Source organism: Microtus oregoni, unplaced genomic scaffold, assembly GCF_018167655.1.
Source record: "Microtus oregoni isolate MIOR12 unplaced genomic scaffold, Mior012 000057F_ref0000458, whole genome shotgun sequence".
NCBI classification, from domain to species: domain Eukaryota; kingdom Metazoa; phylum Chordata; class Mammalia; order Rodentia; family Cricetidae; genus Microtus; species Microtus oregoni.
Genome location: NW_024543833.1, coordinates 8,107,838 through 8,130,529, shown reverse-complemented (window position 1 = coordinate 8,130,529; position 22,692 = coordinate 8,107,838). Strand labels below are relative to the sequence as shown.

At 47.4% G+C, this 22,692-nt stretch overlaps 1 protein-coding gene across 7 annotated transcripts in view; it reads left to right on the top strand.

The window, feature by feature from the left end:
- Nucleotides 1-6,793: 6,793 nt before the first annotated feature.
- Nucleotides 6,794-22,692, top strand: part of Ldlrad4 (low density lipoprotein receptor class A domain containing 4) — a 323,747-nt gene continuing 307,848 nt past the window's right edge. For 3 of the 7 annotated variants that reach the window (XM_041639129.1, XM_041639141.1, XM_041639125.1), the window contains exon 1: nucleotides 7,497-7,710. The gene's annotated coding sequence lies outside the window, so the exon portion shown is untranslated. Of the gene's footprint in view, nucleotides 6,925-7,496; nucleotides 7,744-11,717; nucleotides 11,832-22,692 lie in introns of those variants that run through there. The other 4 variants (XM_041639131.1, XM_041639126.1, XM_041639127.1 and 1 more) reach the window with 4 other exon arrangements.

Sequence of the window (22,692 nt, the reverse complement as noted above, 5' to 3'; positions counted from 1 at the left end):
AGTGGGAGAAGAAAACAGCCGGAGAGCCTTTCTCCCTGGCTTCTGATCTGCAAAATCCAGCAGGAGCATTTGAGGATACCTGCAAGAGGAAAAGCCGGAGATATTTTTTAGTTTTAAATGATCATCACAGCAAAAGAACTGAGATGGGAAGGGGTTTTCTGCCTACAGAGCACAGAGCTTGTCTGGGTTGTTCTTTCTGGAAGAACTCCCTGATTGGTGGCAGATCCCTGAAAAGGGAGTGAGTAAACAGAATCATAGGCGCCCCTTAAAACATTGCCATGTTGCATCTCAATTGACCACATGGGTAGTGACAGAAGTTCCCACAGCAGAAATGATGGTGGACTGCTCCTAGCACTCCCAAGTGCTCTAGAATATTGCCAAGTCTTAGGGAGAGAGTGTGTTGGCTACTTTTTCTATTGCTGTGATAAAACACCACGACCGAAGCAACCTATAGTTAAATAAAGCAACCTACAGCTTTATTCGGACTTCTGGATCCAGAGGGATGGGTGTTCATCATGGTGGGGAAGCTGGGAGCAAGCGGCAGGCGCAAGCAGGAAGCTGAGGGCTCACGTCTTGAACTGCAAGCGTGAAACACAGTGTGTGGAACAAGAAATGGTGCAGGTCTTTAAACTCTGAGAGTCCGCCTTCAGTGACATACTTCCTCCAGCCAAATCACACCTCCTAAGTCTCCCCAAACAGTGCTACCAATCAAATGCCTGAGACTATGGGAGACATTCTCATTCAAACCACCACCATCAAGTGCATCCTTGCAGACCAGACTTGAGTTTCTCACCAGTTCTGCAGAAAGGAAGCTGGGTGTCAAAAGTCATGCTCATTACAAAAGATAATGGTTATTGTGCTTCTAGTTTTTACACTAGGGTTTATATTCCATAAATGAAAAGGGTGGTGTGGCATCCCAGGAAAAATCCTCTAATCACACGGAGTGGCAGAAAACAGGAATTGCCTATGAGCCATTCTCTCTGGATTCAGATGTTCAAGACCCTAGGGCTCTAAAGAGTTAGGTAGATGTAAAGATTCAAAAGAAGATCGGTAGATGGTAGATAAATAGATAGATGGATGGTAGATAGATAGATGGTAGATAATAGATAGATGGTAGATGGATGGATGGTAGGTAGATAGATAGATTGTAGATAGATGATAGAAGATAGATGGTAGGCAGATGGTAGATAGATGGATGGTAGGTATATAGACTGTTGTAGGCATAATTCGTTTAAAAGCTATACTGATACAAACATATGTCAGTGTTCTGTTTGTGAATATGCCTGCAAACTTTTAGAATTTTAAATTTTAGAATTAAAATGGAATTTTAATTCCCAGTGTGACAATGTTAGGAGGAGGAGCCACTGCAGAAGTGGTCAGGCCTTGAGGACTCTGCTCTCATACATGGTATGACTGTCCTTATAGCAGGCTGGGCAAAGGGAGTCAATTTCTCTTTGCCTTTTCCACTCCACGAAGACACAGAAAGCACCATGTGTGATAAACAGGCTATCAGTAGACATTGCGTCTGCTGGTACGGTGATCTTGAACTTCCAAGCCTCCAGAACTGCTAGAAATACATTCTTTTTTCCATCTTATAAGCTATATAATCTCTGGCATTTTGATATAATAGTATTAATGAAATATGATCCCCAGCCTATACATACACATGTGCAACACTGACATATTTCTTTATGGTAGACACTTTATACTTTTTATCCTCCCCCTCTCCAAGACAGGGTTTCTCTGTAGCTTTGGAGCCTGTCCTGGAGCTAGCTCTTGTAGACCAGGCTGGCCTCCAACTCCACCTGCCTCTGCCTCCCGAGTGCTGGGATTAAAGGCGTGCGCCACCACCGCCAGGCTGACACTTTATATGTTTTACTTCGCATATTTATCCTAATTGCCATTTTAACTGATGGACAACTTATAACTCAAGATTAAATTAAACAAAACATGTGGTTCTTGAGTTTTGTGTTGTGAAGCAAATTTTATTACAACACACGTATATTACCTTCCCCTCCCAATTTTAAGTATACAACTACTGGAGTTTTAGATACGCATATACCCTTGTGCATCGTGTACATGCAGTGCTCAAGGAGGCCAGAAAGGGACACTGGATCCTCCCTGTAACAGTTGCAGACTGTTGTGAGCCACCTTGTGGTTGCTGAGAACTGAACGCCCTCCCCCCACCCCCGCAAGGGCAGCAAATGCTCTTAACCATTGAGCCATCTCTGTGGCCCCCAGTGTTCTAATTTCTGTCACCAACAATTAGCTTCTTACACTTTGTCACAGTGTATAAATAAGAGGAAACCGCAGTTCTATGTTTCTGGCCTGTCTTCTGTGAGTCAAACAAACATTTATGATATTCATCCATGCTGTGTCTGTCAGTGGCTCTAAATTAAGCTGCACTTCATCTTTGATGATACGAACGCACCTAGACCTCTTTATCCTTCATGCATTCGGTGCAGTGGGGCTGTTTCAGTTTTTCCTTTTGCATTTTAGACTGGTAGAAAGTTTCTTGTTCTTGTCTTTTCTTGGTTCTCTGAATTCACGTCTCTTGTCCTGCCCTGGAAGAGGAATTCTGATGGACCCCAACCAACTTAACATTTAGAGAGGTCAGTTTTTGAAATTTTATCTATTTCAGTGGGAATTTTTTTCATGAGCTCCATGAAAGTTGGGCGTGTTTCCCCGTACTTATTGTCCATTTAGAATTCTTCGTTGTTAAGCAACTGTTCAAGTAGCTCACCATTTTCGATGGGCCATCCTCTTATCGGGAGAACTATGCCCAGAGAGGCAGACTCTACCCAGTCTTCAGCCAAGACAGGAGCGAAGCGCACAGCGGCATTATTCCGTCCTGGTTTGACCAGAAAAGCTGGACCTTTGTGCAGGATGGGGACTGGGTTTGCTGAGGGAGGTACGAGCTGGTGGCTGGGATGAGAAACTGTGAAGTTGGTTGGGGCGGGGGTGCAATGTGGAGCCAAAAGGACAGACAAACCTGGGCTGCCTTTTGTCTGTTCAACTCCAGTGATGCCGAAGATCCAAACGAAAGGCTGAGAACCTTTATAACAAGCACTCCCTATACCCAATTAGGACTTGGTGACACTGAGGATGAGTACCTTGTAGAGACCCCGGGATGTCAAGTCAAGGGGGAGAGAAGGGGCTTCACAAAGAACCACACTGTACCTGTTCCTTCCAAATATCACACAACTTTCTCTCCTGGTCTCCCTAACTGACCTTCGAGCTCACTAGAAAGGAGTTCCAAGAACACAGGTCCCACATGGCTAGGCCAGCACCAAAGGAGGCAGCTGTGGTCCTGACGGACGGAGAAGATACGGAGCTCTGAGGAGGACTTAACAAATTCTCAGTACTGGAATGTTCATTTTTTTTTTTTTTTTATTTTCGAGACAGGGTTTCTCCGTAGCTTTTTGGTTCCTGTCCTGGAACTAGCTCTTGTAGACCAGGCTGGCCTCAAACTCACAGAGATTCGCCTGTCTTTGCCTCCCGAGTGCTGGGATTAAAGGTGTGCGCCACCACCGCCCGGCTTGGAATGTTCATTTGTAAGTGGCAAATCACTTAGGAACATTTTCATTCCTTTGCTAATGTTGCCTAGATGCCATACACAAGTGGGCTTATGTTGTGGAATATTATTTTAAAATGTGCTGTATTAATTTATGCTTTGGAACATTTGTTTAATGATGCAAAGATGTGTTGCATTCTTTTATGCTTCTGGCTAGAAACAAGCCAAGCAAACGCTGGGCATTCATAAGAAAGAATAAAACTCCGTGTGTGTATTTATTTGGGAGCTGGGTGGTGGGCCCTCCAAGACCCAAAAGTAAAACAACACACACACACACACACACACACACACACACACATACACACACATGCACCATACACACACACACACACACTCACACACATACTCAAAACCAACCCAACAACAGGCTTAGATGGATCATCTTTGAGGCAACGATTTATTTTTTCCCCTTCTCTTTCCTTCTGTGTGTCTCCAAACAAAACAAAACAAAAACAACAACAATAACAAAAACTGTGTAGGTTTTATCCCAACTAATTCTGAAGACAGAAGATCTTGTAGGTGGGTGTAGCCTGAAGCACAGAGGCAGACACATGCCAGAATGGTATGTGTGTGCAGATGGCCAACATATAGCATCCCAAGAAGGACCATCTCCAGTTTATAGTTTGCTCTCTGAGGCCAGGCCATCCTGGGCTGCAAGGTGAAACCCTGATATTGAGACACAAGGGGCAGGCTGTGCTCTCCTGGACCTGTTCATCCACAGGTTCTGGTTCTGAGTGTCTAGACTCATTTTTCCAGGACTGAAGTTACCCACAATGCAGCTCTGTCTATCACCTTTTCTCCGGTTTAAAAGGCACAACAAGTAGGCTGGGTTATTTTGGACAGCTTAAGTTTCATTTAAATGTTATGCATGAGAACTGAATAACAGAGTCATATTCTCTCACTCATCCATCTTCTGGTCACTTGGGGCCCTCAGATCTTTTTTTTTTTTTATCAATTGCTCATCGTTTTCTATTTTTATCTCTTTTTAAAAAAAGATTTATTCATTATATGCAGTTTTCCCTGCATGTATATACTGCAGGCCAGAAGAGGGCACTAGATCTCATTACAGATGGTTGTGAGCCACCATGTGGTTGCTGGGAATTGAACTCAGGTCCTTTGGAAGAGCAGGCAATGCTCTTAACCACTGAGCCATCTCTCCATCCCTATTTTTATCTCTTTAGATGATGGGATAGTAACCTTGTATGGACTAGATATGGGCAGGGCTAATCAACACAAGATGAACTGCAATGGATTGACAACGAGAAAGATGTCCCCCCTCCCTCACTTCCTTTTCCTGGAAAAAACCATTTCATTTTATTTCTATTCATCTTTCAATATTTTATTGATATCATCTTTCAATATTGTTTACTTGTCTTTCCGTTGCTAGGCTCTGTCCATTGTCCCAAATCTTTTGAGTCCTTAGTATTTTGTTCTGTGACTAGGAATATCCGTTCTCCTCAGAGAGCAGAACAAGGCTCCCTGCTTTCCTAAGTTCCCGCCTGAGCTCTGGGGAGTGGGCCGTGCGTGACTGGGATGAAGCTAACTGAAACTAACCCAACCATAATGAATTTTACCTACAGCTAACCATTTCAATACTTCCAGTTTTCCCATGACTGTAACATGCTCTACACACGTGTAAGGATGTGAGCAGCAACAGCTGAAACGGAAAACAAAAAAGTTTGGCCAAATAACTGGGTTCCAAGCCCCTTCTCCCCTATAGTGTGCCTGTATTATCTGGGACCCGAGCATCCCTACCTGGGAGCCAGCACAGTGCTGGACATTGTAAGCCGTCTGTCTGTCTCAGCTGTACGTGGGCTGAGCGGAACAGAACTGGATGTGACAGTTGCTGTAGGTAGGTGGCGGTATGGTACGGGAATTCAACACCCAGTGTTGGATGCTGCCGGTTAGCAACGCTAAACCTTTATCTTTGTGGTTGGGGGAACATCATCAAATGTTTCACAGCCTCAACTTCGTCATTTGTAAAGTGGAGAAGAGCTTGTTCGCTGTCACTGTGGGGATTAAATAAAAGCAACCTGTGAGAAACGCTTCATACACAATTCTCTATTGTGGTAGCCATTACTAGATCACATACAAACTCTGTTGGATAGCTATGATGGCTGAGCAGAACTGAAGACATAAGAAAAACTGAACGAATATTCCACGAATGGAAAAGTCACTGATACATTAACTGCAGATTTCAAAACAGTCATTTCTCCGGCATCCTTGAAGTCTGAGGTAGGAGTGGGGGAAGAGTTGGAAACGGTTACTCCTTTAAATTTCCGTCTCTGTTAGACCAACCTGAAACCTGGGTTCATGTGTCTGTAGGGAGGAGAATTTTGGCTGAGAGGAACTCGACTCTAATTGTGTTGACTGCAATAAAATCGGCGGTGGCAGCAATCAATCTCCATCAAACATGGCTGGGTAGACCAGTGTCTGTGCTGGTACTTCTGGAGAACCGATGATCTATTGTCTGCACTCCAGTGGAGGTCCTGTCCCAGTTTTCGTAGGACTTGGAGGTATTTCTTCAAGGGCAAAAGGGTCATAGCTCCTAGAGGAAGGATCCACCCAGCTGCCCAGTACAGATGCTTTTCCCTAGAAGAGGGCATGATACCAGGGAGTCCGGAGGATTCGCTCCAGCCTGGAGGAGGGGGCTCCCAGACGCTTCACCATTCCCACTAACTGTCCTGTAGTCCTACTGTGTGCCCAAGAGAGCCTTGGATCAAGTTCCGCTGTGGGTGGGCATCTACAACCCAAGAGGCAGTAGGTGCCCCCCTTCCCAAACCGCCCGTGGCCTACACTCAGCGAGCGCTCCCCTCTCACCCCAGTTCCAGGCTCTTTACCGGGCTCAGGATCCCGGGTGTGCGTTAATCGCCCCCAGAGCTCGGGTCCTGCAGCCTGGGGGGCACCGGGTGTGCACCTGGGCGGGGCCGCATCCCTGGCGGCGCCCCCCGCCCCCGCCGTCTGGCCGCGCGCCGGGTCCCCGCCGCAGAGTCGGGGGAGGAGCGGCCGAGGCTGAGTTGAGACAGACCCGGCCTCGGCGCGGTGGCGGTGGCGGTGGCGGGACCCGGCCCCCAGCCCGACAGCACCGGCGCTCTCCCTCCCTCCCGTCAGCCGGCGGGGATCCCCAGCGAGCCGGGGAGGAGCCGCGGCGGCCGCCAGACCGGCTGCAAGTCCTGAGAAGGCGAAAGGGGGGCGGGGAGCTCCGGGAGCCCGGTGGCAGGTCCCTCTTAAAGAGCCACGCCGCGCCGTGTAGCGCCACCCGGAGCGCTGCCCCTCCCCCGCAGCCCGCAGGGCCGGTGGCCGAACTGCACGGTGGGCGGTCCCGCTCGCCCACCTAGGGGCTGCTGCAGGTGAGTGCCGCCCGCCGCGGTCTCTGCGTCTGGCGGGAGTTCACCTCTGAGCAGAGCCGGGAGGAGGGGGCGGGCAAAGGACCGGGATGCCCGCCAGCCAGCGCCGGCGACCGCTGCCCTGCCAGCCCTGGCGTCCCCGAGACCCGCGCACCAGGTCTGCCAGGCAGTGCCGCGGGTGGGCGCTGAGGGCGGCCGGGGACGCTTGGCCATCCTCGGAGCGCTCGGCTGGCAGAGTCTTGCCGATCGGGACCCGGTGTTGTAGAGTGTCCCGCTGAAGCTGCTTCATCCAGCAGTGCCCAGCGGTCCGGGTGGGCGCGGGGGTGCGTGCCCCAGGCGGCGACGCTCCTAGGCCTGTGTGCGAACTGCTGCAGTCGTGGGGGGCTGGAGGTCAGCAGCGAGAAGGCGGCGCGGGAGCCTCCCCCTGCACCTTGCGCCCCGGCTCTAGGGCTCCAGGCTTCCCAGCCTTCAGACTGTCTCCCCGGCCCCCCCCACCCCCCCGCGCTCTTTGACGTCGGCCGCGGGCTGCCCGGGGCTCCTGGCATTGGTTGGCAAAGTCGATTGTCTGGGGCGGCTGCTGTTACACTTAGGCTGGGTCTCCGGGCCGGGAGGAAGCAGGCGTGTGTTGAATTTCTCTTTGACCCTCACGGTGGAATAAACAGGAAGCGAAGAGCACCCAGCCGGGCTCTGCACTTGCCTTTGTTGTGGGCTCTGCGCTCCACAGGCTGGAGGAGGCTTCCCGGGACCCCTGCCCGGCGTGCCGTCTGGGCACGGCTGGGGGCGCGCCCTGTGAGTACGCTGCTGGGAGACAGTAGGCTCTCTGTGAGTTAAGTCGCTGTGGTGCCACAGAGAGCATTTACTTGCTTGTTTTTAAACTTTTGTCTGTCTTTTTTTTTTTTTTAATTGGAAGGTTCTCGGTGTGCAGAGGTTTCAGGACTACAGGGGTGCATGGTGGGTGGGCGTCATTCCAAGAGCCCACACCAGGCGTGTCTGTTCCGGGTTACCTGGAGAGTCATTGCATTGGCCAGTCAGGGCAGCAAGAAACTCGTTAAAACAAGTGGGGCTTCCTAGTTTCTGCCCCAGCACAGGAGTGATTGCTGAGTGTCAGTGGTCACATCAGTCAGCAGAGTGTTCTGTTTTTCCACAAAGACTCTTAAATGAGCTAGAACGGATTATTTTGATTGGCTTTTCTTTTCCTCTGTGTCTGTTTTCTTTGTTTTTTTTTTCCTCCTTCTTTTCTAATTATTTTGCCACCTTGCCATCCCTGAAACTCCTCACTAAAAGTTAGAATTAATTATGACTGTGATATTTATTTGTGACCTTCTGTGTGTTCACACTGGGGTGTGACGTTCAAGAACTGTGTTAGAGGTGGACGGGGATAGAGATGGTGAGTCCTGCTGGACCTTCAGAGTAGAGTGTGGGAGTGGGGAGGTAATGTTCCCCTGCAGCCGGCTTTCCTAGGATGCTGAGGTCCTGGCTTTCTGTCCCAGCACCAGGTACAAAAAGCAGGGGCCTATGCTGGGTTAGCACTGCCAAACTCAACTTACCATGGCTCTTTCTATTAGTTCGGGTGTCGCCATACTTTATCCTCCTATTTCTAGTTAACCTGGGCCTTCAGGATTGTGTGTTGGTTTTCAAGGGAGGGTCTATGAAGCATACACATGCCAAGCCAGGCCCGCATTTTGTATGAGAGAAGCTACGGTCTTCGAGTGTAAATTCGGCTCAATGGCATCGTGTGCACATTCCTTTTGGAATATAGAATATATGTTCTGTGAAGGAACAACGTCAAATGTGAATCATGACATGGACAATGAATGGGTCTGAATATTATCCACATGTATTTATTGACATTTAATATTTGTTTTCTGCCATCCCTGTGGAAGTTTAATTCTTTAAGACACAACTTTACTATGAATGTAGAACACAGTTAAGAATTGGAGCCGGGACTACTGTAATGGAATTGTAGCTACCATTCCCCTTGTCTAAACAACAACAACAACAACTCCCACAACAACAAAGCCTTCTAGTGTCTTAGCGTTCCGCTCTTACCCCTGGAAGAGTTCACTGCCCATGTCTCTGGTCCAGTTCCTGTAAGTTCGTGTTTGTGTTGGAGCAGACTCTAACCAGCAGGTAGTTACGGCTGGCTATCTATCTTTGAGCCCTTTGGGTGCTTGCTTTTCATGGCCACAATCCCGCCGTGGCGCCCAGCCAGTGCCAGGTGCGTCTTGAGCGATTCTGTGGCCATCTGTTGGCATATGATGTGAGGCTCCACAGTCCTTTCCCCGCCGTTCACCGTTAGAATATAGACATCCATAGGCAAATATTTGTTTTCCCCCAACTGCTAACTGTTCTAAGAATAGTTTTCTTGCCTGGCGTGTTGAGAGCAAGGACCCGTCTGCAGAGGTGTTTACAGCTTGGGTCTGTGCTGTAGAGTCTTGCTTGACTAAGCAGCCTGGCAGAGCAGCCCTGTAGCTCATGGGTCACTGTCTGTTTTTTTATCCGGGTTGCTGGAGGGGTGGATTCCTCACCTGGCAGGGAAGCAAAGAGAGGGAAGGATGACTTTTGCTCCCTCTGGGTAGTTTCTGGCTGGCTGCTAAGTAAAGACCCCCAAACTCTGGATCCCTGTGCATGTACCCCACATTGTCAGTCACTTTATAGTGGTATGTAGGATTGTCCTATGTCATCATATAAAGCCCAAACCGGTAGGATTCTGAGCAGGAATACCTGAAAGCGTGTAGACTGGTTAAATCTTTATAGAACCCCTGGTCATGTCTCCTCTTTTCTTTCTTCTGTATCTGGGCATGTGGCGTCTCCAGCATACATGTCTCCTTCTGGGTCAGAGTTGAAAGCAACAGCAGGGAAGTAACAGGAGTGTAGCATTTTAACCTGGAAAATGTTGGCGTTACTCAACATGATTCGCATGGACATGGGTAGTAGCTGTTAGTAGTGGCCAACAGCGGTGTTCCTATGTTTCCCTTCCCTCCTCTCTGTCCCCCCATCTGTCCTTGGCTCACTTGTTCTCTGTGTCCTTAGTCCTTTTTGGTAGAAAAACCTCTCAGAAGCCATTATTTCTCTGGTGTCAAAGTTACTTTCTGCCAGCATGGGCTGCGTGAAATGGGAATTCCATATTCACCTATATTATGAGTGTACACGGGAAGTGAATTGTGAGTTTTAAAATAAGAAAACTGGGCCTGGGGAGATGGCTCAGTCGGTCAGATGTTTGGCACGTAAGCACCAGGACCGGAGTTAAGATCCCTGGTGCCTATGTAGATGCCAGTGCTGAACTTCAGAGATGAGCGGATACTTGGAGCTTGCTAACCAGCCAGTCTAGATGATTTGGCGAGCTCCAGGTTCAGTGAAAGGACCCTGACTCAAAAAGCACAGTGGAGAGAGATTGAAAAAGACCTGATGTTGACCTCTGGCTCGCTCATGCATGTGTACACACATAAACACATACACATGCATGCCCTTACCCCACAAAATAGGAACAGGAATTCTGCATATTATTTGAATTTTATAACCCCAAGACCTGCCACTTTTGGGGGAGATGTGTGTGTGTGTATGTGTGTGTGTATGCACACATGCGTGTGTGCATGTGGCTCATGTGAACACGTATGCCGTTGCTTGTGTTCATGTTTGGCAACAAAAGGAAATAAGCAAGTACCTGTACTGTTCATGGCTATGGATCCTGTTGGGTTCAAATTTCCAATTAATATTGGTTTTCCTATGTTGCAGGAAGACTTGAGAATAATGTCTGTTTTGATACATATCCATTTGATTTAAATATGAATTGCTTTTTCTTTGAATTCCTCCTAAAAATGGTGCTTTGGCCTTTTTAAGCTATTTCTCTCCACCAAGCTTGTTTTCCAGTTAGGTCTTGGAAATTATGAAGAACGTAGCTGTAATTTCTCCCTTGATTGGCAGCTGAGAGCTTTCCTGGACAAAAATAAGGCTCTACTGTGCCAAATGGTTGACTTTTCTAGAATAAAAACTCCGAAGGGTATGCAAAAAGTCTTCTGGTTAATATATTGGCATTCCCAGAACCCACTAAAACCCTGACAGCCTGCCAGCTTCCACTTAACGAGGACACAGAATGTCTGGCTCAAATTCCCATGAGTGGAGCGAGGTGGGGGCTGGATGTCCACACCCTTTATTAATTTTTAATGACGATATTTTTGTTTTGCAGATTTTTCTTCAGTAACCCCGGCACCCTCACAGCTGACCCCATATTGCCGCCCCCCCTCCCCCCGACCCCATTCATTTGTTTACTTGGTATTGGGAAACCGGTGAGGTGGTGGAGATCACTGACAGGTCACTTCTGACTGGGTGGGTTCTTTGGTGGCTGATTTTCTTTCTTGTTCTCCCTTAGTTTTGGATAAAGGAAGAGAGTGATGGGACAGAAAAGATAACAACTATTTTTTTTTAAATGATGCTTTGTTGTCTGTTGGGGAAAGAGAAGCATTTATGAAACTTTTAAGTTTGTCAGACAGTTTATATGACAGTGCAAGTTGGTGCTTGCCAAGCTCCAGACAGATTGTTAATGTTACATGACAGGGATAAATAAATTACTGCTGTCTGCACCACGCTTGCCCTGCAAACCCACTGTGCAGCCCAGCTGGCTATGTGCTGCGCCCGAGGCCTGGTGGAAGGTGCCGCTGCCCAGAAGGCCTTGCCTGCTGCCCGGAGTGCTGGAACTTGGTCAAGAGGTGGAAAGGGTGTGCCTCTCACCCCTTCTGGGTTGTTCAGCAGAATCTGCTTAACAAATCTCCGTCCCTCCTTACTATGTTTTTTACTAGGCTGTCCGTCTCTGTCTCCATCTTGGTCTAAAGTGAAGCATGCATAGCTGCTCAGAGCCTGAGGTCTTCCACAGCCGTGTTTCCAAGCTGTTTACAGTTGTGTTCTTTATGCAGGTACAGACACCAAGAACAAATTGCCTGCTGTCGATGGGTGTACGCTGTCCGGGAGGGGGTTGGGTGGCACTCCTTGGGCATAATGTACTTTTATCATGGCAGTTTGGCGACTCAGCTGGCAGAGTGACAGGTGTAATGAACTTAATGGTCTTGCTCTAGTTGTTAGTGGACACACTGCTCAGATTACAAAGCCACCTCCTATGTGGAGTCCCAGCCAAGTGATTTGCAATTCTGCTTGCAGATAGGACTCCAGGCCTGCCTTATTAAGTGACATTAAGGTCAGGAATTGGGTGGCTGTGAGAAACATGTGTGTGCCCTTAGTCACCCTGCTTCTGACTGCCCTGGAGCGTCTCTTCAAAGCCTTATTTTGAAGAGGAAACAACCCATCCCATCCACTCTGGCTGGCCCTTCCTTCTCACAGGGTGTGGTGGGGACCCTTTGGTGTGTGTGGACTTCCTGCCCTTGGGGTTTGCAGAATGCAGGCTTCCTGCCAAACTGCTGGTTCCTGTGTGCTTGCAGCCACTTCTCTCCAGATATAGGCAGTTACTGGGGAGGCATAACTGAGCTTTGTTCCTATTGTGTGTGGACCTAGGGTCTGGCACCCTGTGCGCTGAGTTGGGGTGGCAATTTCTGTAGTAGAATCTCACTGTCTAAGGTCAGAGGGCCGCTTTCCTAAAGGCTCCTTGAACCTGGGCGGACCTGTACGGACCCCGGCATCCAGTGAGAGCACAGTGGCAGGAATGCCACTTATGGGCATGTGTTCTCTGCTGGATGCTCTTCTTAGAGTTGCACATGTATTGGCTAATGTGATCTTCACAGAAGCTCTGTGACACACACAGCTGACATTCACGTTGCACGGACCCAAGTCAAGAAGTTATCCAAAGTCATACAAAATGGTAAACAAAAAAAAAAAAATGAAGTCTTGAAGAGCTCGGGCCATCTGGCTAAGAGATGTGTGGCTTTGATACTTTGGAAAAGGGCTACACAGACAGGCTACACGTTCTTCTTCAGAGGCCAAATGAGTTTGAGAAGAAATGGTTGTTGTAAACAGAGACTGCACGTTTGCTTCCCAGCCACCCACACATGAATAATCACAAAGAAACTATATTAATTACAACACTGTTTGACCCATGGCTCAGGTATATTCCTAGCTAGCTTTTATCTTTTAAAATTGATTTTATTGAGCTCTACATTTTTCTTTGCTCCCCTCCCTTCCTCTCCTCTCCCCTTCAACCCTCTCCCAAGGTCCCCATGCTCCCAATTTACTCAGGAGATCTTGTCTTTTTCTACTTCCCATGTAGATTAGATCTATGTATGTCTCTCTTTGGGTCATCATTGTTGTCTAGGTTCTCTGGGATTGTGATTTGTGGGCTGGTTTTCTTTGCTTTATGTTTAAAAACCACTTATGAGTAAGAAAATATGATAATTATCTTTCTGGGTCGGAGTTACCTCACTCAGTATGATGTTTTCTAGCTCCATCCATTTGCCTGCAAACTTCAAGATGTCATTATTTTTTTCTGCTGTGTAGTACTCCATTGTGTAAATGTACCACATTTTCCTTATCCATTCTTTGGTCGAGGGGCATTTAAGTTGTTTCCAGGTTCTGGCTGTGACAAACAATGCTGTTATGAACATAGTTGAACACATGTCCTTGTGGCGTGATTGAGCATCATTTGTATATATACCCAAAAGTGGCATTGCTGGGTATTGAGAAAGGCTGTTTCCTAATTTTCTAAGAAATCACCATACTGATAACCAAAGGGGTTGTACCAGCTTGCACTCCCACCAGCAATGCAGAAGTGTTCCCTTTTCCCCACAACCTCTCCAGCATAAGGTGTCATCAGTGTTTTTGATCTTGGCCATTTTTACAGATGTAAGATGGAATCTCAGAGTCGTTTTGATTTGCATTTCTCTGATGACTAAAGATGTTGCTAGCTCTTATATCTTAAATCAACCCATTTCTATTAATCAACCACAAGGCTGTTGCTTACCAGAAAGGTTCTGGCATCTATCTCCTTTGGCAGCTACATGGTGTCTCTCTGACTCTGCCTTCTTTCTCCCTGCATTCAGTTTAGTTTTCCCACCTACCTATATTCTGCCCTGCCATAGGCCAATGGTAATAAAACATGTTCACAGTATACAGAGGGGAATCCCACGTCAGGGTGCCATTTCTCTACTTGTCTTTGTGTAGGCCTCAGTAAGATTCTAGCCAGCAAGCAAGCTCAGGGTCCCCATCTGCCTCCCCACTTGGTGCTTCCTCACCTCTCTCCCTGTTCTGATTCCACTCACTGCTCTTTGGTCTGTGGTGAGAGTCTCAGTTCTGAGAACTGGACCACCAGCATCTTTGTGTTTGTTGGTTTACACCTTCAATTCCTTGTGAACACTTGTGCATCTTGGGACCCACAGAGAGTCCATGTAGGTTTGGGATTATAGGAAGAGGTAAGATCTGAGAGATGCATAGAAAATTGGGCCCTTGCTCTGTTTGGAGACCTTCTCATGGCCATAGGACAGCAAAGGACAGCTTCTAAGCTCAATATCTAGCAGATACTTCTTTGGGGCTATTGTCTGGGTTGTGTGCCATCTCCTATACAAATATGGAGTACACCACTCATTATAGGGCATGTTGGAGCTTTTGTTGGGTTGGTCCACAGGCTGGTCTGGAAGGTTCTGTTTGGAGAGATGAGGTCTCTCAATGACTATTCTGGTCTAGGTTCTGTCTTTCTTGTATCTGCAACACTGTGAGTACCCAGAACTTGGGCCTGTCCAAGCATAGCTGCATCTGTTAATAGCTGGGCGGAAATAAGATTTTTTTCCTTCTATTCATTTACTACTGAAAATAGGAAATACAGAAAGAAAGAAGGAAAAGAAAATTTATCGAAATTGCCCATGGCTCTACCATCTCTAGAGTTGATCAGTATAAGCAGTTTAGTTGATTCTGTTCAGTTTATTGACTGGGTATAAACTTATATATAGAATCTTATCGATTGGTTGTAAGATCACATACAAAATTTATATATCCTTTTCTTTTGAAACATTGTATTCAACCATGATTATTTTAATGTGGTTTAAATATTGTTACAAAATATTTCTTATGATGAGTATATACTATTCACCTTTAGGAATCTTTTAGAAAAATATTTTTAACTGTATATGTGTGTCTGTTTGTGGGTATGTTCCCATATGTGCAGGTGCCCGTGAAGTCCAGAAGAAGGTGACAGTCGATTCCTTGAGTTGGAGTTACAGGAGGTTGTGAGCCAACCCCCTTGGGCTCTAGAAACTGAACCTGGGTCCTTTGCAGGGCAACACTTGCAGTTAAATGCCGAGCGATTAAGTGGTTGCTTCTCCGTCCTACACGTTTGCGTCCTCCATTGAGGCATGTCATGTTCTCTGTACTCGTACATTTCAATGAAGGTCTCAACCCTTCCAGACCTGTATGCTACCCAACAAAGCCTTGCCTCCCACACTGCTTGCTCCTAAATCTTGAGAGAAATGAAAATCATTTTAGTGGGGTCTGCTTAATAAAAGTCAGTCTTTTATAGAAAAGCTATAGATGTAGACTGTTTGAAGCAGTTGGAGGATGCAGGAAGAGGGGATCACTCTTCCAGTGCTGGTTGTAATTAGTGTACTGTAGTTATCTTCATAGGCACCTTCATTCCTGGGGTGGGGGGACTTGTGTACAGTGCAAGGCGTTCATCTGTTCTGTGGGTGTGTGTTGGGGGTATGACTCAGTACACAGTACCTGGCAGACAGTAGGCAGGGTCTGTGGGATTGTGCAAGCAGTTCTGAGTGAAGCCTTCATAGGAGTGTTCAACAGGGGTATAGGCATGGAAAGGACAGATTGCAGTGCGGCTAGGGTGGCCGTCTCTTCCTGGAGTCATTCTGCACCATCTGCCTGAGCTTTCAATCTCAGGGCAGGTTCTTCCGTGTGTCTGGAGGCACAGTGAGTGCCATATCCTTCCCGAGGTATATATACCGGCTCTCATGGGGAGTGGGCAGTGTGCATAGTACCAAGATCTTAGCGATGGAGTCTCATCGCTAATGGGGTGATGACCATTCCAGAGACCTGGCTAGTACAGTCCCTTGGCATGTTCTGGAGCCCATGGCGGTGCTGTGTCTTCAAATGGTACCACTTTTTGGTAGATGTGGTTGCTGTGAAGCTGTGTGCTGGGTAGGTGCTAGAACATTTACTCAGTATCCAAGTGTCTGAAGATTACATGAGGTGTAACCTTCCTTTGTGTACAGCTGCCTGGAGTTGCTTTTTCTTTGTTTGTTCTTAGTTTCTGGCTCACTCTTGCACAGAGATTGGCTGCCTGGGTGCCTTTTGGATATGTTAGCTGCAGGAAGTCCAAAGTGGTGTTGACTCTCAGTTGGCTTGGCTGGATGTTTGCTTTTCTGCAACTTTGGCTATTAAAATTGTTGCCCCACCCTAATCATGCTCAGCTTTCGTATTATTGGTGTTTGGATTATGACATAATCTTTTTTTTAAGTGGTGTGGTTCTGTGTTTCAAATATTTTTCATCTGAAAAGAATTTTAAAAAAGTATGTGTACAGTTTGCTGGCTAGTTTTATGCCAACATGATACAGGCTAGAGTCATTTGAAAGGAGGGAACCTCAACTGAAAGAAATGTCCTCAAAGATCTGGCTATAGGGCATTTTCTTAATTAGTGATTGATGGGGGAGAGCCCACCCCATTGTGGATGGCACCATCCCTGGGCTGGTGGTCCTGACTTCTATAAGAAAACATTTTGAACAAGCCATGATGAACAGGCCAGTAAGCAGAACCCCTCTGTGACCTCTGCATCAACTCCTGTCTCCAGGTTCCTGCCCTATTTGAGTTCCTGTCTTGACTTCCTTCAGTGATGGACTATTGATGTGGAAGTATAAGCCAAAAAAAACCACTTTCCTCTACTGTAGGAGGAGGCCGCTTGTTTGTTTCCTGGCTGCCCAGAAACTGAAATAACCACACAGATACTGTATTAATTAAATCACTGCTTAGCCCATTAGCTCTAGCTTCTTATTGGCTAACTCTTTTTTTTTTTTTATGGTTTTTTGAGACAGGGTTTCTCTGTGGCCTTGGAGCCTGTCCTGGAACTAGCTCTTGTAGACCAGGCTGGTCTCGAACTCACAGAGATCCGCCTGCCTCTGCCTCCCGAGTGCTGGGATTAAAGGCGTGCGCCACCACCGCCCGGCCTTATTGGCTAACTCTTACATATTAATTTAACCCATCTCCATTAATCTGTGTATTATCACGTGGCTGTGGCTTACCGGCTAAAGTTTCGGCATCTGTCTCTGGCAGGGCTGCACGGCTTCTCTCTGCCTCTGCCTCCTTTTTCTCAGCATTCAGTTTAGTTTTCCCTGCTTACCTCTATTCCTTGTGCAGGCCCAAGACAGTTTCTTTATTAACCAATGGTATTCACAGCATACCCTCATCACTCTACAACTTGGCTTTTGGTTGTGGTGTTTTATCGTAGCAATAGTAACCCTCACTAAGACATACAGTTATAATTAGCTTTGCATAGTACATCAGTTCAAGAAAATCATGTTTTTGTTTGTTTGGTTTTTTTGAGTCAGGGTTTCTCTGTTACCTTCGTTATCATAGCACTCACTCTGTATCCAGGCTGGCCTCAAACTCACAGAGATCCATCTGCTTCTGCCTCCTGAGTGCATTAAAGGCAATGCCACCACACTGGGCTGTACCAAGTTTTTAAAATCTGGGTGCACTTAGATAACTAAGAGTCCTATCCTGATGGAGAAGGCTGTCCCTGCCTGGTCCACTGAGGAAGCTGAGCTGGTGCAGGGATTTGAGCATAAGCCTTGGGGTAACTGCCCGCAGTATCCGTGGAAGGACTGAGCAGGCCTGTGGCTCCAGGATCCCCATAGGGCTTATCACTGGGGGTTGCTGTCACCTGTTTCTCCTCTAGCCATCCCTCTTGTCTCCCTGGACTGCTTGGAGACTTTGTCAACCCAGAACGTTTCTAGACGCCATCCCTCACTCTCCTGATCTCCAGCGTAACTAGTTGCCCCTTTCTTACATTTGGGGAGGACAAAATGAGATAAGGGCGTGTGCAGCCATTTGGGAGGGGTCCATTACCACACACCCTGCTTCTTAAATGGACGCTATTAAGCCAAATATGAAGTGTGTGTGTGTGTAGTGCCTGCCCGGAACTGGAATGTGGTAAGAGGCCCAGTTCATGCTCTTTGGGGACTTAGAGACTCTGAGAAAAATGGAATATGATATAAGAAGCAACTTGGCAAATAAGGGCTCTTCCATGAGCAGACTTATAATCCAGTCTCGCTTCAGAAAAGCATCCCACATCGCGGAGAGAGAGGCTGCTAGGCCCAAAGGGTGGCGAGTGCAGGGGCTTCTGCAGCCTACCTTTCGCTCACTCTCTTTCCTCCTAGAACTCATATGCTGTCCAAGCCCTAGGTTCTGAGGGAGCAAATACCGAAAGTTGCAGGTCTGTCCCCCACTGTCAGAAGACAGGCGTGCACAGCGTAGTGACAGCCCCACTGGAGGAGGGAGGGGAGGCTTTCTGCGGACTTTGGAAAATGAAGGGAGACTTTAGGAGGGACTAAAGGTTTGTGTTCTGATTGTGTCCCCAGCCTCCACTTCCCACCACCCTGTTCACACCTATTGTCCCCAGTGTGGCAGGATTGAAGAGTCCGAGCTCTCAGGAGGCCATTAAGCCAACACTGGGGGCATGGAGTAAGATAGAGGTGAACTCACAGCCATGTGGCTACAGGTCGGGAGGCTAATGTGTCTAACTATGTCACAGATACATGGCAGTGCTCACAGCTCCTGAAACTTCAGAGTTTAAGTTTAAATTATTTCTGTTAGTATTTTATTTCTTAGAGTTTCTGGAAAACAAACTCGTGCTCTCTAGTAAGCACTACGCTTCCTACACCCCCAGCTCCTATGTCTGTAGCTTTTATGTGCCAACACTGTTTGTTTTACCACGTGGACACTTACGGGCTCCTTTCCCAAGTTTTGTTTGGAGGGTTGCAAGGGGCCGGCAGCTTAGGTGATGTGAAAGACTAATGCATTGCTGACCCAGAGAAACTGTCCTCAAAATATTGGGATTATTTACTCAGGTTTGGAGCATGGGCACTGTTTTAGTTCCTAAGAATGGGGCCTTTTAGTTTAGTAAGTTAGTTCCCTGTGTTTGACGTGCACAGAGCGCAGGGAGCAAAAAAACATTTCTTTAACTGGCTTCACGAAATGTGCATCATGGGTAAGACATAAGGGTCTTAAATTTCAGACACTTGTGGGTACTCGTGCTCAAGACAGTAAAACTGTGATGGGAGGCAGCCCAGCATTGGGACAAATTGTTGAAGGAACAAAGTCTTTCTGGGATAGATTGGGCATGAGGGGTCCTGACAGGTTTTGTAGTTGAAGGGTGGGCCAGTTCTCAAAGGCGAAAACAGGGTGAGGAATTTTGTTGGAAGATTGTAAACAAGGACAAGGGCACACGTTTGGTTAGCATCAGCCATGGCTGGCATTCTGTGATCATTGTCTTGTGTCATGGTGCCGGGCTGTGGATGCCCGCCCTTCGCCCATTGAGAAAGAAAAACAAGCCTGTCGTATGCTCACTGTACTGGCCAGCTTTCTGTCGCTGTGACAAAGATCTGCCTTCACTGGCCCATAGACAGAAAAGAGTCATTTTGTCTCATGGCTTTAGACCTTCCAGGTCTCTTTGGTTGGGGGTCTGTGGACAGGCAGTGCATCATGTTGGGGGGATGGGAGGAGTCATGTGGTAGAACAAAACGGTTCATGTCCTGACCAGAACGTGAAAGCAAAGAGGATGTTGTCCTACTCTGGCTTTTGAAGGCAAACCCTCGAGGACCTAGAGACATTCCATCTGCGGAGGGATATCACATTTCCCTAGACTGCCACCCTGATGCCCAAGCTTTTGGGAGGGAGCTTCAGTACAGTCATTATTGCCCCTTTGGCCTATCGTCATCGCTGATTGTTCACACTGTGGGTTGGGGCTTGACCATTGTTGTTTAGTAATTCCTATTTGTTCGCAGTTCGGTAAATGATTAAATCTTATACCCATTCAGTTCCCACAGGAAGTCAGATCCATCAGTTTCATGTGGGAAAAATAATGCTTTCTGTTTGCAAAACATTTCTAACTTTTTAAAGCTTTCCACAGACGACATCTAATTTCATGTTCCTTGGCTTTATGGAGCGAATAATTAGTGAAGTGTACATTGAAGTGTAATTAATAAATTTGTTACTTCTATAATCAGTGTGCCTTTTAGCTGAGAGTGGAATTCAACTTGGTTCTTTTTTTTTTTTTTAATTTTAATGTGCAAAGCCAAATTGGAAGGCAATCTCCTGTTCTTGTCCAAGCCCCACAGCAGGCTGTTTCCTGAGGGCCATAGAGTCTGAGGAATCACAGTTGGTGGCGGGGTGGGCACATGGTAGTTGCAATTTTGAGAGGTTAGGATAAAACACTAGAAATTGAATTTGCAAGTATATGTAGTTAAACCCACAAGAGTAAAGGGTTCAGACTGTGAAGCCCTCCCCAGGGGGTGGGGTGGAGAACAGAGGCACCCTGCTGCAAGTATGAGTTGGGGGCACACAGCAAGCGTTCATGTCCTCCCACAGCAAACAAGTGTTTTCTGGGGGAATCCATGGCTCTTCAAGGGCCTCAGAGAAGCACTGCAGGTTCTGACCAACTTGAAGACTCATCCTGCTGCTGGCATGATGTCCAGCCCCTTCCTGGGTCTGTGTTCCACTCACGGGAACTTCCATCCACAGCCTAACCTCTTCCCCTTGACCCCCAACATAGTTTTGGCTTCTGTCTTGGTACAGGGTGTTCAGCTGGGGATCCAAGCTGACTTCATCTCTGTTTCTTCCCTTTTGGCCCAAACTGCTTCTGTGCCTTGTCCCTGTTGCCTGTGGTGTGGCTCCTGACGCTGAGCCAGTCCTGGCAGAGCTGGCTGATGTATCCTTGTTCCTGATCATCTTTACCGTTGTGTGTGGTGACTCTTCTCTTTCTCTGCCGAGTGTCCCTAGCCCCTTCTTGTGTTCCCGGTGTAGCCTTTCACACTGATGCTCACACTCGCTTCCACAGTTTTCTGCCTTCTCCCTGGAAGCCCCAGGAAATGTTGCATCTGGTGCACGAGCGCCTGCAGCTGCACAAAGCTGCTGCTAAAGACAAGTGCTGGGACAGCAGACTCCACCCTGTCTCTGAAGCCGATAATAAGGACCGAGGGCTGGCATGTCTGCTGGTTTTCCTCGGGTCAGTCCCTCTTAGTTTCCCAGGAGAACAGCAGTGGCAGGCGCTTGCTCCTCTTAACAGTGCTTGAGGTCACCGGTCAATAGTTTAGGTGGCAAATGAAGTGTTTTCTGATCTCTGGTAATTAGCTTGTGTGATCAATACTTGCTGAATAACTTCTGCAGAGGACTTTCCTTGTCGTTACGCACAGCGAGTTGGTGGCGGGCTTGCAATAAGATGGCAGGGTCCCTGATGAAGGGGTCTGCCCTGCAGGAAAACTGTAGATGAAACACACTCTTTGCATTTGCGTAGAAACCGGGCATGGGTTGCCTCAATAGATAAACTCATTATTTTGTCTGTCACTCAAATATACTGTCTGCCATCGGAAGACAGCGGTAACTGTGATCCATGAAGCTTACTTTCTCGTCTACTGTTGCTAGGCTATGGTAAGACATCAAGGAGGGGGCATTTCTTCTTGTTCCTGGAGGTGCTACAGAGGGATATCTCGACAAGGCTGGGAAAAGAATTTAAGAACTATTCTTGAAAGCAGGCTGGAGAATTTAGCACACTCTCGCTTGAAGCAGATTCCTTCTAGGACCTGGTTGTCACTTTCGGTGTCATTTAAGATAACATTGTCTAGGCAAGACTATCTTTGGGTATTGGCTGTGAACCCTGCCAGCGAGGCAAAGTTGGTGTCATAGTCAGGAGGGAACCAGGGCCCCACCTCATTTGCGTGTGGAGGGATTTCTAGATGGAAGCAGAATCCTTTCGCTGGAGTGGTTATGTTTTTACATAAGGGAGCTCGCCCTGATTTTCAGGCTCAGAGCTCTTACCCCAAGATGCCTACTGGGCAGTTTCATTTCCAAGTGCCTCAGTCAGAATGTAGAGAAATGAACCGGAGTGGGGGTGTGGCTCGGTGGCAAAGCCCTTGCCATTAATTATCAAGGCCATAGGTCTGGTCCCCAGCACCATAAAAGGAAGGAAGAAAGAAAAAAAGGAAGAAAAGAGGGAAGGAGGGAGGGAGGAAAAGAATGGAAGGAAAAATTAAAAAAATACTCTCACTTCAAACTATATGGAGGTACCTCTTGCTCTCTCTCCTGTCCATCATTGTCCCCTTCAGGCCCTGTATGTTCACTAATGTCCCCTTGATCTTCTCCCTAATGTCCTTTAGTCTCTTGCTGTCTCTTTTTGATCGCTGGCAATTCCACCTGCCCAGTGATTCAGGCCTCACTTCTTGCATCTTTAGTCCATCACATAGTCCAGCCTTTGAGTAAATCTTGTTGTTTATCTGTAAATGTATCACAGATCACACCACCCTTTAGGGTGCTCCCTGTGTGTACTCCACCAGGGAGTCTGACTCCTCCCTTCAAAGCTCCTCACAAGGAGTTCCTATCCCAGGCCTCTGTGATCTCCCTGCCGGAAACTTGAGTGTTCCTGGCCTGATTAAGGCCTTTGCTCAGGTGTCCTGCCTTGGTCAGGTGGTCTCCCCATTGTGCTTTTTCCTGTCTGTGGCAGGAAGGTATCCCTTCTGAGAAAGCACTCAAGAGCAGACAGATCACTGCCCTGTCCACTGTCCAGCAGCAATGCAGTTTTGCTAGTTACATGGACAAGTGGGCTTGGGAGCTAGGGGGCCTTGT